General features: G+C 38.8%; 1 protein-coding gene across 6 annotated transcripts in view; it reads right to left on the bottom strand.

Annotated features, from left to right (window-relative positions):
- B3GALT1 (beta-1,3-galactosyltransferase 1) overlaps positions 1-16,677 on the bottom strand; it is a 344,112-nt gene that overhangs the window by 49,582 nt on the left and 277,853 nt on the right. For 4 of the 6 annotated variants that reach the window (XM_045033900.1, XM_023259425.2, XM_019838212.3 and 1 more), the window contains exon 2: positions 8,321-8,557. The exons of the other annotated variants lie outside the window; for them this stretch is intronic. The gene's annotated coding sequence lies outside the window, so the exon portion shown is untranslated. The remainder of the gene's footprint in view (positions 1-8,320; positions 8,558-16,677) is intronic. 6 annotated transcript variants of the gene reach the window in all.

Below are 16,677 nucleotides of genomic sequence, written 5' to 3'. Positions count from 1 at the left end.
GATGACCCATTTAGAACAGTGTTGCAATCTTTTAAGGGTTTACTTTAAATGAACTTCCCTGCTTGATGGAAAATTTTTATAGTCTGATGCTGTTATTTCTCAACTGGGGGCGTGTGACTGTGTGTCTGTGTGTCGGGGGGAGTGGGCAGGGCAGGGGGGGTAGGTGGATGTGGTCAGCAGTGATGAATTAATTTCCCCATGTGATCTGATCCGAAAATCCATCTGCACACCAATCATTATTTGGAGCCTAAATAAATTTCATCTTGTACATGTAGGTATATCATTTTTTTCAAATGCGTATATATGCCCATGTGATAAGAAAAATGTGAATTCATTTTAAAGTGTTGTCAACTTCATTGCAGATTTCTGTTATAACTATTTTTCAATCCATGGATTATAAAAACATAGCAATTACCTATGGGCAACCACAGCACTTTAAATGTTAAGAAGGAGTTCTTCTTCCTGTATTAGATGCACTGCAGTAATGAATTTCTTTTTAAAATTTTTTTTTCAACGTTTATTTATTTTTGGGACAGAGAGAGCCAGAGCATGAACGGGGGAGGGGCAGAGAGAGAGGGAGACACAGAATCGGAAACAGGCTCCAGGCTCTGAGCCATCAGCCCAGAGCCCGACTCGGGGCTCGAACTCACGGACTGCGAGATCGTGACCTGGCTGAAGTCGGACGCTTAACTGACTGTGCCACCCAGGTGCCCCTGCAGTAATGAATTTCAAGAGTTGCTAAAAAAAATAGTTATAATAGGGACTTGCTAGAGATCTATAATGGGGATATGATAGATATAATTGAATTTTCAACTATCAATGAGTCCCATTAGAAGAATCATTAAACCATTTGGTTATATTAAGTTTAAATGTTTAGGCCTAACCCCAAAATAAAACAAGAAAACAATTAACAGCCATTACCTCTGGGGATACCAGTGGGATGATGGGAGCGGCCACTAATTTCTATTCTTTCTACCTCTCTATTGCTTATATTATTTACCAATAATATGAATTCAAATATTACTTTATGTTTTAAAAAATGATTAAAATAAAAACAACCACACAGTGATCTCATGTGATGAGATCAACAGTCTTCTGAGGCCAATGAGGTGCTGGCTTCTGGGCGCCTCTCACACATCCATTCTTTTCCAGTAGGCTTGCCTTAGAAGGTGGAGCATTATTTCTCATTCTGTGTAACTTTGGAGGCTTCTCCCAATGTGACAATCATGTCCATCACATGTTAAAGCCCTAGGCTGGGCACCGGGCTGTACACTTTACATGAAGTCAGAGCTCACAGGGAGGACTACAGTGCAAGCTGTTATGTCCACACGTCCAAGTGTCTGGGGGCTACGGGACTACAGCAAACTCCCATCCAACTGTATCTTGTGGCACAACTGCCTATGGCTGCAGAGAGAAAAATGATTCTTGACTCCTGCCACCAAACATGTGGGGACACCCCTGGAGCATTTATGAAATCCCACTTTGTCCTATACCAGGAGGACACTAGAGCTGATCCATACTGTCTTCTCACGATAACTCAATGAGCTGGCATTTGGTGTTAGGGACGCACAAGGATCATGTGATATTTAATGCATTTGTACTCAAAAAGCTGTAGCAAATTCCATGCAACGCTTGCTAATATGGTAAATTACTCTAAAATACTTTAAATTCTGTCCAAAAAAGTGCTGTCAAACTGAATTACCCCAGGTTAAGTATTGTCATGTTGTATTATGGCATGACATTCAGGTAGCTCATTGTAGCAAACAAAAACATTTATATCCTTTAGGGAGATTTCATGGAAAGCAGATGCACTGTTATTCTTTTCTAAGGGAGGTAGTCCAATTTTGGTAATGCATATGTGAAGTGGATAAAACAAACAAATATAAGACTCCAGGTTTTTTGTGTCTGTGTAAACTAGACCTTTAAATTTGAAGTATAGTTTGAGGGAAGTGAATTATTTAAATCTAAGGTTCACATTCTCTTTTCTGTTGCTCATGTCCCCAATGATTTTTCTTATTCATTTAAAGGGAGGACAAATAAGAAGGGGTAATTTTTCTAATCGATGGCTTTTTAAATTTAGGACCAATATACACCAATTGGCTTTGTTTTCACTATTGCCCTTAAGGACTTAATCAGAGCCTCATGTCCTGAGCTTTGCAGTAGAGTGTTGAAAGTATATGTGTGTGTGTGTGTGTGTGTGTGTGTGTGCGCGCGCGTGTATAGACAAGAGAGAGAATTTTTATACTCTAGTCTTCCATTCTTTCTATCATAAATCATATACATTATAAATATACATGATTAGATACAGAATAAGATTATTACATATATCATGATATATATATGATTATATAATCTAACCAAGAGCATGCATTGCCAAGGAGCCCGTGCATCAACGCATTATTCATATGTTTGGCTATTTCACCTTTCACCCTTTGAATTTCTGCCATGTAGAAATGACTCATCATGAATATATTCAGCAAGTGGCTCTTTTGGAAGAGTTTTTCATGTATGGTTTTTAAATTCAGGTCCAGAGCATGTCTCCTTTCTGTGAATGCTTTCTCTAGACTCCAACATGCAAGCTAAGTGGGTTGAGCGCTCCTAGATTAGGACATAAAAGACGTTGGCCTAAATTCTTCCTGGTCTGTGAGGGCTCATCAAAGACAGGTCTCATTCACACAAATGCCCATCCCCAGACACAAAGACAAGGATCAATAGATTCCTTTGGTTCCTCACTGGAAGCCTCCCTTTTCTGAGGGAGGGAAAGATGAATTTAAATAGGGTTGAAGCCAAGTGGTTTACAGAAGGCTTCTCAATATTAAGGAATAATTCTAAAGTTTCAAAGATTTATGGTTAGGTAGGGAAGCTGAGTTGCAGATAATACTTTTAGTGTATTTACCACTTTCATTTTAGTTTGGGACTTATATTTGCATATTTTTATGTTTCATGATTGTGCTTGGTTGAGAAAGTTTAGGGGGAGGGTTTGAATAGGGTGGGTGATGGTGGGTTGTAGGGGAGGACGGTACAGGTGGCAGTTTTCCCTTCCTAAATATTGGATTTAAAGGTTAAAAAAACAAAGGCTCCAGAGGTTGTTTAACCATGGGATTCCAAATTTTAGAAGGCACCACATAAGAATGCTCACTGCTGACTGACTATCCTGGGAGCTGCGTGTATGTCCCATATTTTTCCTCCTGGGATCCCTGTCTCAATGATTTTATGTATATGAAATAAAGAGAAAACATTTAGTTGGACTGAAATAGAGCAAATAATGAAATGCTATCATTCCCTCAGCGTGATATTTTTATATTCATTCAACAAATGTCTAATGAGAATAGATATATATATATGTCAGGCACTAATCTAGGTGCCTGGAAATACATCAGGGCATATAACTGATAGAAATCCCTTCTCTGGTGAAGCTTATGTTTTAGGGGGAGAATCTATGTATTATACCATGTGTGTATGTATGTGTGTGTGTGTGTGTATGTGTGTATATACATATATATATACACATATATATATAATTCATCAATAGAATTAACTTATTCATTTATTGAAATCAGAAATTTTATTAAGACTAAGAACCTTTGTCTGTGGGTCTTGTACACATCTTATATTTTGTAAAATAATTAGATTGCCCTTTAACATTTGCTTTAAACTTTCCCCCTGGTTTCTTAATGAGATTACATTCTACCACAGCTTGACAAGAGCAAGCACCAGGCATAAGGAATAAAACCACAAAGAACCATTTAGAGTGTTCTAGAAAGCATGACTTCTCAAAACTAAAATCAGGCTTAATGATTTGGTTTGAAACACTTTTTCAAACTCTCTCTTTGCATTTGATGGACAATCATTTTTAGCAAAAGTTAGTGAAGTAAAAAAAAATCTTAATATGTTACATTTATGTTTTTGGTTTCTGAAAATGATGGTTTGTTTCTAAGAGTTGATTTTGATACACTTCATCAACATTGAGACAAATGCTTGATGTTGGCTTCTTCTAATCTGATACTGACCATTCACAGATGAAATGACTAGAGTCAAAAGGCTGTATCAACCAGCATATTTAGGACATGGTATCTATGGCAACATAAATTAAAGTGCATGCATTGAAATCACAGGATTAGAAAGCACTGTGAAAAACTTATTCACTCAGGAATACCACTGAATAGATGGAAACTTATTTGGCATTCAAAACTATTTATTGAAGCCCTACTATGGATCAGATATTGTACTATATATCAGAATGACTAAGTCATGGGTCATATTCTCAAGAAGCCAACAGCTAACAACAAAGTCAGAATTATAGACAATCTAAGTATAAGTCAGTGTTATAATGATGGCATATTTAAGGTGATATGAAAACCTGCCAAAACCGTTCTCCAATTCAGGGCCTCTCAAAAAGGTTCCTGCAATCTTCCTCATCCACTTACCTCACTAGAGAAAAACCTTTATTTTTACTAATTACTGCTTACTGTCTAGTGCAATCCACTATGTTCATTTTTGTTTTACACTGCTTTCAGATGTCTAACTAGTATTTCCTTAGTGAAACCTTTGTTATGTGTTACTTAAAAAAAATTTTTTTTAAACGTTTATTTATTATTTTGAGAGAGAGACAGAGCATGAACAGGGAAAGGGCATAGAGAGAGGGAGACACAGAATCAGAAGCAGGTTCCAGGCTCCAAGCTGTCAGCACAGAGCCCGACACGGGGCTCGAACTCACGAACCGTGAGATCATGACCTGAGCCGAAGTCCGACGCTCAACCGACTGAGCCACCCAGGCGCATACCCATGTTATGTGTTATTTTTTTAAAGATATTTATTTATTTTTGTGAGAGTGCGGGCATGCCGTGCAGGCACGTGTGAGGGAGGGGCAGAGAGAGGGACACAGAGCATCAGAGGCAGTCCCTGTGCTGTCAGTGCAGGGCCTGAGGTGAGGCTCGAACTCACAAACTGTGAGATTATGACCTGAGCCACAGTTGGATGCTTAACTGACTGAGCCACCCAGGCACCCAACCTTTCATATGTTTTAAAATCAAAAAAATTATTATACCAAAATAAGATTTTAATTGTTGAATTTACTTGCAAACTATCTGTTTCCGACAAAGATTTCAGGGGCATAAAGCAGAAGATATAACTGTAAGGCAAATAAAAAGAAATGGAAAAATTGACCTAAGTTATAAACAATCAGATAAATTAACCATAAGAGTTATTGTTACTAATAGTTGGAGGTCTCTTTTAGATTTGTCTTTGAGCTTCCTGGCAGCCAATGCAAAAATGAGAAATGTGACAAGTTGGTTACATAGTTTTTTTTTTAAATATGAAAGTAATAAACCTGCCAGTTTATCAGGGGAGATAATGTTATTTTTGACATTAAAGTCTTTTACTTGGAGAGGGGAGACTAAATATATAATGGCCACTATCCAAATGTTTAAACGTATTTCATATGACCAGTTAAAATCAAGTGCAATAAAAACAAAGGACAAATATTAAAGCACAATTCAGTGAAGGCAGTTCTAGATCGGAGCAGATCATTATGATATGAACACATGACCCAGGATATGAATACATAGATAGATCAGTTACTCAACATTTTCCCTCAAATCACTCTTTCATCTGGCATTAGAAATATCTGCATAGCTGACAATTCAAGGTTAATTCTCTGGGGAAAAACAAACAAACACACAAACACGTTGGAGAGCTAGTTTTCTTTAATGCTAACTGATGGTGGATGGATGGTCTCTAAGCTTTGAAATTTCTATCAACTAGTGGTAGGACCGTTTACTGTTAAAGATGAGAAAACAAAGCAGCATGGATCTCTGCTTGTTCAGAATGTGCGGAAGGCCCCATCCTAGCACAGAAACAAATAAAAGGAATCAGGAGTCTCCTCAGATACAGCATTGGATTGATTCTAAGTCTTGAATAAATATCCCAAATATTACCATAGGATAGAGAAGAAAGGGTTTTACGGAGGAGTTATTTTTAAGACAGATATAAAAGAACCAATTATTTTTGTTAATTCAGGCAAATAAAAGGGCAATTCTGCCAAAAAAAGCAACGATGACTCTAACCAGGACAAGAGAAAGCAACACACATGCAAAAGTGAGTTGTTCTGAGGCGTTTTTTTCCCCTAATTAAAATTTCAAAGGGAGCATTGGTGTCATAATAGTCTCAGAATATTCTTCCCTGTAGCTTTCCACTCTAGAGCAATATATCAAATTGTTTCTACATTTCCTTATAATTTTGGATTCCAAGAATTTTTTAAATTAAATGAGATCATTAAAGACAACACGCAGTCGTAACTTGTAATTGTTTTTTTTTTTTTTAATTTTTTTTTTCAACGTTTATTTATTTTTGGGACAGAGAGAGCCAGAGCATGAACGGGGGAGGGGCAGAGAGAGAGGGAGACACAGAATCGGAAACAGGCTCCAGGCTCCGAGCCATCAGCCCAGAGCCCGACGTGGGGGCTCGAACTCACGGACTGCGAGATCGTGACCTGGCTGAAGTCGGACGCTTAACCGACTGCGCCACCTAGGCGCCCCACTTGTAATTGTTTTTTAATTCTCTTTACTATGTATTTGCTATGTAGGTTCTTGGGGAAAATACAAATCATAGTTTGCCAATAGAATTTTAATCTAAATAATCAAAAAGCCAAAGGCAAGCTGAGTTTAATAGTAGAAATCGACCGGGCTGTCCCGGTGCTGAGACTGCCTGGGGACTGGGTTACCTCTCCCACTTCACCCATGTATTGGTCCTTGTTCAGGAGCCATTGTCTGCAATCAGAAAGCAAGCGGGTACTTGAGGCTCTGAGATTTATTTTACATCAATCCAAATATAATTTCAAAGGTGGGAAAGGAAAGCCATTTCTTTCTTATCTTGATATCGGTAATTGGAGACCCGTGTGACTGTGTTGACCTTCCGTCCTCCGTGGAGGCAGTGAGATGAAAGAAGGTGAGAAGAGCCTAGTCTTTGATCATTTTGACTTTGTGGAATTGGGTGACCAGGATGAAAGTCAACAGTTTACCACATTAATGCATTCCAACTTAAACTTTTTAAAAGGGGGAAATAAAAAGGATTTGTTCAATAAACAGCTTGTTGGAAAAATAGCGACAATGAAGTTGACCTTCCTGTTACCGCAAAGGGGCTTTCCTAAGTGTCTTATGGATAAATTTCAAGTTTGAGGAAAATAACCAATACACGGCAAAGCTGTTTTTTTGTTGTTGTTGTTGTTGTTTTTTTTTTGTTTTTTGTTTTTGTCTGGTGGATCATCTAAAGAAGGGCCAAAATCCAAAGCTATCAATTAAACTGGATGCCTGATAGATGAGGGAATTTTCACCATATAGTTTGTTTATTAAACTGGTTACTGGTTTATTAAACTGGTTTACTGTTTATTAAACTGGTTACTGTTCTGCAAAACACAACAAAGGAGCTGGCGTTCCTACTATGGTTTTTTGCACAATGGCCAATCGACAGAAAGAATTTTATTCTTTTACATTATGAACTAAGGCAACGTGTTCCAGAGAGTGTGTTTCTTTATTAAAAACATCAAATTCAACCAGACTTATTTGAATAAGACATATAGTCATTAGGCTCACTGTAAGGTTTTAGTTTATTCAGTGATAATAAAGTTGAAAAATAATTGAGTCGGACTAGTGTTAATCACTGAAGAACACATTTTTGTTTCAAACATTAGAAATATTTCTAAGCAGTAAGAGACGGATCTCCAGAATGTGAGAAGGACTCAGAAGACCGGGGCTTTAAGCTGCAAAAAGTGCATAATATGCCTGTTGAGTCTCCTTCCTACTAAAATAGCTGGTGGTGGAGAATCTTCAAAATTTCACCTTTTTGGAAAATCCTGCTTGACAAATGGGCTGGTTTTGAAGCAAAACAGTTTCAGGTTTCAGTTTGTTTGAAGCAAAACAGTTTCAGGTTTTGTTTTGAAGCAAAACAGTTTCAGAGTGTGCTTGAAAGGAAAGGAGTCCGGGGGACTTATATAGAGATACATCTATATAGCCTGTGAAATCCTAACATTTGAAAGTAACATGAGTGAATATCCATCATTCGAATGTTTGCTAAGTGTCTAGAACTAGATACCATGCAGGTCAAACATCAGGTTGGGGGATGAATTTTTCATTTCTAAAAACAAAAATGATGCAATACATCTACTTTATCCTCTGAGTCTGCAAAACATTGATCACTTTGGTTATTTATATTTGGGAAATTCTACTCACCACCTTACTTTTTTACAGTTTGTCTTTCGCCCACAACTAGACTGGAAGAAGCCAAACTAATCATTTTCCCTGTAGCAGACAAGGTTCGTTCCTACCTGGTCCTCATTGTTTTCTGCCTCTTCCTTAGAAACAGGATTTTGCTCTGGTCTGTACCCTTCCCGTGCTCCAGGAAGGGCAGACACCAGCCTGAGCTGAGTCATACTGACTTAAGCTACTTCATGTTTGCCTTGTTTCCTCTGTCCGTGGTTAAGTTAGGCAGGGGCATTTGCCTCAGTTCTGGTCATGAGACTTGAGAGATCTGCTGAGGGATTCTGGGGATGGCTTCCTTCATTCTGAGAGAGAGAGAGAGAGAGAGGCACTCAGTGTACAAGCTCCCTTTTTACGCCGTCACATGTTGGTATGGCCACAGGTGGTGCCTGCATGTATGAGCTAGCACTATATTGTGACCGTGAGCAAAAGGGACAGTGGAAAGATGGAAGGAAAGGGAACCTGAATTCTGATGGACTTGGTTAATCGACCAATCCTGGGCTTACCTGACTTACACAATTGTGGTTATTGGAGACAATAAATCCCCTGAAAGCACTTTAATTGATACATTTGTATCAGCTACATAAGTGAGTAGCCAGCTTCATTTCTTTCTCTTCCTCATCTTCCACTTCTATCTATCTATCTATCTATCTATCTATCTATCTATCTATCTATCTATCTATCTATCTATCTATTATATCTATCTATCTATTTATCTATCTATCTATCTATCTATCTATCTATCTATCTATCTATCTATCTAAATTCTGTCCTCCTGTCTTGCTTTTGCTCCTGAATGTCTTTTTTTATGGGCTCTTAACAACAATTTCTAATTGACTTCATGTCTGCAGCCTTGGTCTCTGGATACATCCAGCAGACTGTAATCACCCTGCCCTTTCTAGAAGGGAAACTAAGTCACATTATTCTTCCACTTAAATTCTTTAATGTGTCTCACTGTTGGGAATGGTGACTATAAGTCCGTGTTTTCATATTTACAAGGTATTCTATATTCTGATTCTTGCCAAATTTTCTACCCTGAAATACTCCTTTTTAGGAGTATTCAACTGGCAGTAGTGTTCAACTGGCTCCTACTCCTCCTTCAAGACCTAGCTGAAAAGCAAGAAGTCCCCTCTGAGCTCCTGCTGGCCCTCTGGTCAATTGATCACTCCCTCTTTGTGCCACCTCAGTATCCTGTAGGTGATTTTACCGATGCTTATCTTACAATATTCTGTGTATTTGTCTGTAATCTGTCTTCTTCAATAAAACACAAACTCCTTGAAGCCAGGGGTATGCCTTAGTTTTCTGAGTTTCTAATGCTCAATACAGGGATTTGTGCATAGTAGGTATTTAATAAGTGTATTGTGATTGATTCTAGAAGGAGGTCTATGGTGCAAAGGTGGGAAATTCTAACTCAGCAGAGCTCAAGTTTCAGTATAAGAAATGTATAGAGTGTCTCTGCTGTCTTTTGTCGGTACCTTGGGCTAATAATGCCTATGTAATGATATGGGGGTGATCAATACTACAACCCATAAAAAAAGATTAGAGTAAATTATTCTTGTTTTTCTTCTTCTTCTTCTTCTTCTTCTTCTTCTTCTTCTTCTTCTTCTTTGGTTTGTATTTGTTTTGGAAAAGCATTCAGGAGGTAGTGATAAATGGCTTCTCAGAAGTCATAAATTGCTAAGTAATGATCAAAGCATGAATTGTTCAATAGTTCAATCCATAAAGAAGTAGTTACTGCTTGTCTATTGCATGCCAAGGTTTTAAAAATACCTTTTCTTTCTAGCAGCAGCTCAAATGACTGTCAATCTTTATGAATTCTTTTGAGAAATACATAAAATAAATACAAAATCTAATTCCAAAGGTCAAAAATGTAATTTTTATCCTCATTTACAAGAAGAAAATATAATTTTGGTTAAGGGTGTATCACTATGTTCATAAAAACATGGCAGCCTTGATCCCTGCTCACTTTATGTGGGGATATTTTATGGCTTTCTCTGTAATTTACAAAATGGATTCCTAGGCACATGTGTTCTGCATTAGAGTCCTGATCAAATGATTATATTGACTGCAAAGTCAAGTGGGGAAATAAAATTCTATGGCCAAAATTCCTTCATGTTCATCCTTCAGAGACTGTCTGAGTAAACCCAAGCAAGCAGAAGGCAGTATATCAAAGCCAGATTTTGGATTTACAAGACTGCTCTGAATTTGGTATCTAATTGTGACTTGGAAAGCTGCTCAGACTTTTGGAGGCCAGTTTTCTTTCATATCTAAAAATGATCATAAAAATCACCTACATCAGGAATTTATTTCAGTGAGATAAAAAATGAGATAATGGCTCATGTGACACAGCCAGAGAGGATGAACTATTGTTTAAGGCATGGTCTCCAGAGCAAGGCTGCCTGGATATGAATCCTACTACTATACACTCGCTGTGTGCCCTCTGTTGAATTCCTTACCCTCTCTGTGCTTTCATTTTCCCGGCATGTAAGTGGGGATGATAATAATGCTTACCTATAGGGTTGTCATAAGGATTAAATGTGCTAATGTTTGTAAAACACTTAGAGCACTGCCTGGCACCTAGGAAGTGCTAAGTAAGTGTTTGATAGATAAACAGTAATTTGTATTCATCTCCTGACACAGTTCCGGCAAATAAAAACCTAAAGTGGAGATCTCTGCATTTATGCCACGTCCACGTAAAAGGGCAACTCAAAGAAAATAATGTAATAATGTAACTAGGAGGAAAGGGAGGCACCTTGGTTAAGAACATAATTAGGTCAATACCAATGGTAATTTCAAAGCTTTGGCTGGGTATTTTTGTAGTTAAGGGAACAGCCATTAAAGGTAAAAAAAAAAATCACTATTTTATATCCTGATAGAACAACGATTGGCATGATTAGACAGGAAAGGAGGAAAAGAGGAAGGAGATAACCAGGATTTGCACGAGAACACAGACACAGACCCCATTCTGGGAGAGAGCTGGAGTCTTTCAGGCAGAGAAATGTTCCATTTCAAAGCCCTGCCTCTCGAGTCTGTGCTTGGGGAGTGTGTGGTTATATGGATCTGGGCTGTGCCAGGAATAGATACCATAGAACCAGAAAGTTTTCATTTGATTTAGTTGTTAGACCCTACTCCCCAGTTTTAGCATTCAGGTAATTTTTCTGACCTTCCAAATTCAGTTTATTCACTGAGAAAATAGGGACTTCGTTTGTTGCATTAATTATTGATAGAGCTATCAGTTTTAGTACCTGCTAGTATGTATATTTCTTGACTTAAACCTCATAGCAGCCCTGTATGATAGGTGCTGTTATATCCATGTGACAGACAAGGACATGGGGGTCAGATCACTCACTGATGGTAACAGAATGGGGCAGCCCCAGATTTCACTCCATGCTGATTCCAAAGTCTGTACTTTTTTCAATATTTCTTTTCTTTTTTTTCACTATTTCTGATTGCATGTCCATGGCTGAATTTAGATAGTATGGGTATGACAGTCCTCTAGCTGGCCCAAATATGGACTGCCCAGGCCATAATTATGGCCTACGGTTACTTTATTTTAGTTAATCAAAATGTAAAACCTGATTCTCAGCCTTACGTGTACATTTGAATCATGCGGGGAGCTTCAAAGAAAAAAAAAAAAGGCATGTCTGAGACTAATCCTGAACCAATGAAATCAGTATCTCTGGGCCTGGAAATGGGCTCACATGTGCATTGTGCCCGAGCTTTTCAGGTATTTCTAATTGTAGCCCCGGCTGAGAACCACTCATTTACACAAAGAGATCAGTACGTGTCTAGGTTGTAGGTGAGAATCATGATCTTTAAGAAAGTAGACAGGAGGTTTGAGAAAAAAATACTAGTAAATACTTCTATAGAATCAATAGGGAAGTTAGAAAACAGTGCATCCTTGATATTTCAGTTATAAATATTCCATGTTCCTAAATGCCAGTCCATGCTAATATGTGTGATAAAGGAACGAAGATACATTTATTGTATTTATTAGTGCCTGCCACTTAACTTAAAGTTATCATTTAATTTACTAAAATACTTATAACATGGAGAGAAGTCCAAAAACAGAAGGAAGATTTTTCTGGCAACAATCTGAGGTCATATTATTAAATAAGCCCCCAAAGAGGTTAGTAAGAATGTGGTCAACACAGAAAATGAGCACATTAATTACCCAAACACCACTCCTTTTAAAGAGAATCAAATAATGCCGTGGAGCTGAATTACCCTGTCCCCATTTATTACCATTTCATTTGATCCTTATAATATTCCCAGAAGGACGTGATGCTATTACTCCTGTGTGACAGGTGAGAATCCTGAGATTCTGTGTATGAACAACTCACCCAAAGTGGAACTAAAACCCAGGTTTCCTGGCTGCAAATTGTCCTCTTTCCACTACTTCACACTAATGGGAATGATCTGGATTCAACGAATCCTTCATGATGTCAAAGCCAATCCAAATTCACAGAGTGAGAGGCAGACCTGCCATTTGCATCTGTGTTGATTTAATAGCTATAGTGATTCAGAAAAGCTGACTAGTGAGAATGATTGGAAATGAGCAGTGGAAATTGCTTTCAATGTAGCACCCATGAATCAATGGTTCTTGCTGATTTGAACAGTTGGAAAAAGTTTACTGATACGAAGTCGGAAAAGCAGTTGTAGAAAAGCCCTAAGGGTGAACAGAGCTTTGTCAGTGTTCACAGGCTTTTGACTTCTCATTTGACTTCATGAACAGTGAGCTGAGTGAAAAAAGAATACCGCTCCCTAAAGCAGAACACCTCAGCAAGAAGGAATCTGGGGTTTGGCCACTGAATTCATAAGGAAATCCTTACATAAATAATTGTGGATCCAAGCACTCCTGTTTAATGCTCAGCAAAGCATGACATTCAAGGATTTAATGTATTTTGTTCCAATTAGCTACTTGATTTACTCCAGCAATAGAAAAATAAGATATTTCTAATAATATGACTTAGACCAGTGCATTACAGTGTCAGTCGCTAAAAATTATACTGTTTACTTGGAATTCAGAATTCACCAGTCTCCTTAACTGCAACACAAACTGAGTGGACCGGCATGTGAACTCTTTCTAGAAAACCTAAGATGGGTCTTGTCCAAGGGGTTGCTGTATCACTGTCACCTGAAATCTGAAAACAAGGACGGAGGAGAAAAAAGGCTGCCCCTGGGACAATAACCCGGCACATGAAGCTCTTTTTGTGATCTGCTTCTCAGTCGATTCTCTATTTCAGTCTGTGCATCTGGCTGTTCTCTCTCTGCTCTCTGCTCCTATGATTCTGACCATCTTCTCACAGGTTCCTCACTGGAGCTTCCACATCAGATCTGGCCTTCTGAGTCTGAATCCCCCCATGTCTGGTTCTCAGTTATGGTATTCTTGACCTTGACTTGTATCTCCATTCAAATGGGGAGCATTATTGAAAGCAAAGTTAGCACTTACTTTTAGGTAAGGACAATTACATATTGTTTAAATGCACTGGCTTCTCTATGGCCACTTGATCTTGTGGTAGAGGTCAAAAGTACACACCAAATGAATGGGCAGACTAATATATACAGACGGTTTCAATGCTTTTTGAACTAGAGTAATACATGCCGTATTTAAATACTGCATTTTAAGACATGTTTACTGTTTTGTGTTTAAGAAAAAAGCCAGCTTTGGGGCGCCTGGGTGGCTCAGTCGGTTAAGCATCCGACTTCAGCTCGGGTCACGATCTCACGGTCCGTGAGTTTGAGCCCCGGGTAGGGCTCTGGGCTGATGGCTCAGAGCCTGGAACCTGCTTCTGGATTCTGTGTCTCCCTCTCTCTCTGCCCCTCCCCCGTTCATGCTCTGTCTCTCTCTGTCCCAAAAATAAATAAAAAAAGTTAAAAAAAATTAAAAAAAAAAGCCAGCTTTAAAATACCATAACAATACAAAGTCCTCATTCCCTCTAGAGCACTAACTATATATAGGAGTGGTCTCTTCTGTTTTTATCATTGTTCAGATGTAGTTTTCGTTGTGTCATAATAATTTCGTCGTACTGTGCTTGGAATAGGGTGTGCTCTCCTTTAAATATAACGTTGTTTTACATACACTTTCTAAATATTTATATAGTGCAGATATTCATCATTTTTATTGCTACAGACTTTATCACCATATTAAAGTTTAAAGTTTGTTTAATCACTCCCTAATTGTTGAGCATTTGTGGTGTTTCCAGTGATGTGCTATAACAAGGTAGCTGTAAACAACTTTGCAAAAGTAGGCCTAAAAGCTATTTTCTTTAGATAATTCCCCAGTATGATACCAGCTCAAAGGGCATGATCATTTTATTTGGCTCTTGCAGTGCCAGAATGTGCTCTAAAAATAACGTACTAATTAACAGCGGCACTGCCAATGTAAGAAGGCATCGCTATCCCTTTTTATCTCTATGAATGTTTATATTGTCATGAAAAAAGCGACATGGCCTCAGACTCTCCAAAAACAATAGGTGTGAACAACGTTTTTTTGCAGCCAAGTGTGCGCACGGGACTCCTCAGAGGCACACACGTCTCCTTGTCGTTGGCCACTCATCTGCAGGCCCAGTAGCAGGGCCGCTGGGTGTGCTGAACGCTCGGTTTCGTGCCCTTAGCACATTTTACCTGGCCTGCCGGAAGTCAGTGCTCTGCAGACGGCTTAGGGAACAGGAGCAGGGAGCAAGGGTTTGGAGTTTGAGAAGGAACTGGGCTAGGTAAAGTATGGGAATTCTCCCCAGACTCCCAGCTTCAAATGCCTCATGCCATCTACGTCATACTCATTTGTAACTACCACTGCCAGTTCCTTCCCAGATCCAGCCTCCTCCTGCTGCCGCTGCAACTGTCATGCTTATTTCTGCTTTAGGCAGTCCTAAGCCTTGGCTACGGCCAGAGGTTACTGGCCTAGAAAAAGTGCTTTTAAATCTAATGATATGGGCGTTGTCCTTAAGACAAAGGAAGTTAATGACCACAGCAACTTTGCCTAATTCCACTTCACCTGACTGTAGGATTTAGCATTTGAAATCAAGATTAGCTAGAAGGGCACGTTGTCTCTTTGCCCTCTGTTCCTTCCTTCCCCAGATCCCTGGGGAGCCACGTGGACAGGATCAAAGTTTCTTTCCCCTCTCCTCCAACCTATGCTAAGTAGTCACCTAGCTCTTCCTTATTATTTGCTTTAAAAGGCAGCAGCCCTGTTGGATAAGGAAAAAAAAAAAAGATCCCAACGAGCTTCACGATAAGAAAATGTGTGGAAAATGACTACACTTTTTTTTTTTCTCTTGCAGATCTAGAACAATAACTCCTACTCTGCTGGTAGAAGCATCACATAGTGACTCAGAGTCAGGTGTTAGGTGGAGGTGGGATGGGAATATAATGGCTCTTGCAGCTCACTTGGGCTCAAGGAAATAATAATTGCATGGACTCTCAGCTCTGCCATCCTCTCCCTCACCATCATCACTTGTAGTTGACATGGAGATAAACAAGCAAATGTCCCCTGGCGGGCCACAAACATCGGCATTTTTTTCCTTCACATACTCCTGTAGAATTCAATAATTAAACCTCACTGAAAGGGGCATTACATTTTTTTGTACCCTCTTTCTTCTTTCGAATCACTTTTCCTTTTTTCGAGCTTTAGTTGTTTGGTATGAGATTGAGGGCCTAACAGAAGGCAGAAGTGGTAAGCTTAAAATTCTCAACCTTATTCCCCCACGAGTGCAGAACTGCAGCAGAAAGCCAGCTTTCTTGCTCTCTGCCAACCCACCCATAAACTAAACATCCCACCAGACTCTGCCTGTACATATGAGAAAATTCTCCAGTAGTCATATGCATCGTACAGTCAGCAGCTGCATCTAGTATTTAACCTAAAATGTTTACTTCTTTAATATATTCTTATTACTCTCTCTTTATTTTTACTATTAAGATAATTTCATGGCAATATTAACATAGCTTTCATATCAAAGGGACTTTGATAGTAAATATAATTTTACTCATTCACTCAATTTTTAGGAAGTTTTCACAATTCCAGAATTTCAAAAATTATATTTAGATTTTTTTTAACGTTTATTTATTTTTGAGACAGAGAGAGACAGAGCATGAACAGGGAAGGGTCAGAGAGAGGGAGACACAGAATCTGAAACAGGCTACAGGCTCTGAGCTGTCAGCACAGAGCCCAACGCGGGGCTCGAACTCACCGACCGTGAGATCATGACCTGAGCTGAAGTCGGACGCTTAACCGACTGAACCACCCAGGCGCCCCTCAAAAATTATATTTAGAAAAAAAATACTTGCATACATTTCTACTGAGAATCTTAAAGTGCAAGCTCTAGTAAAATAATGTTCTTTCTAGGAGTTGAGAAGAATACGGAATAATCGAGATAATACACCACATTCATTTGGATGAACAGATCCCTTCATTGTGTTGTTGTAT

The sequence above is a fragment of the Felis catus genome, chromosome C1 (genome assembly GCF_018350175.1).
Source record: "Felis catus isolate Fca126 chromosome C1, F.catus_Fca126_mat1.0, whole genome shotgun sequence".
Classification (NCBI taxonomy): Eukaryota; Metazoa; Chordata; class Mammalia; order Carnivora; family Felidae; genus Felis; species Felis catus.
The sequence above is the reverse complement of the archived record's forward strand: the minus strand, read 5'-3'. Positions and strand labels throughout refer to the sequence as shown.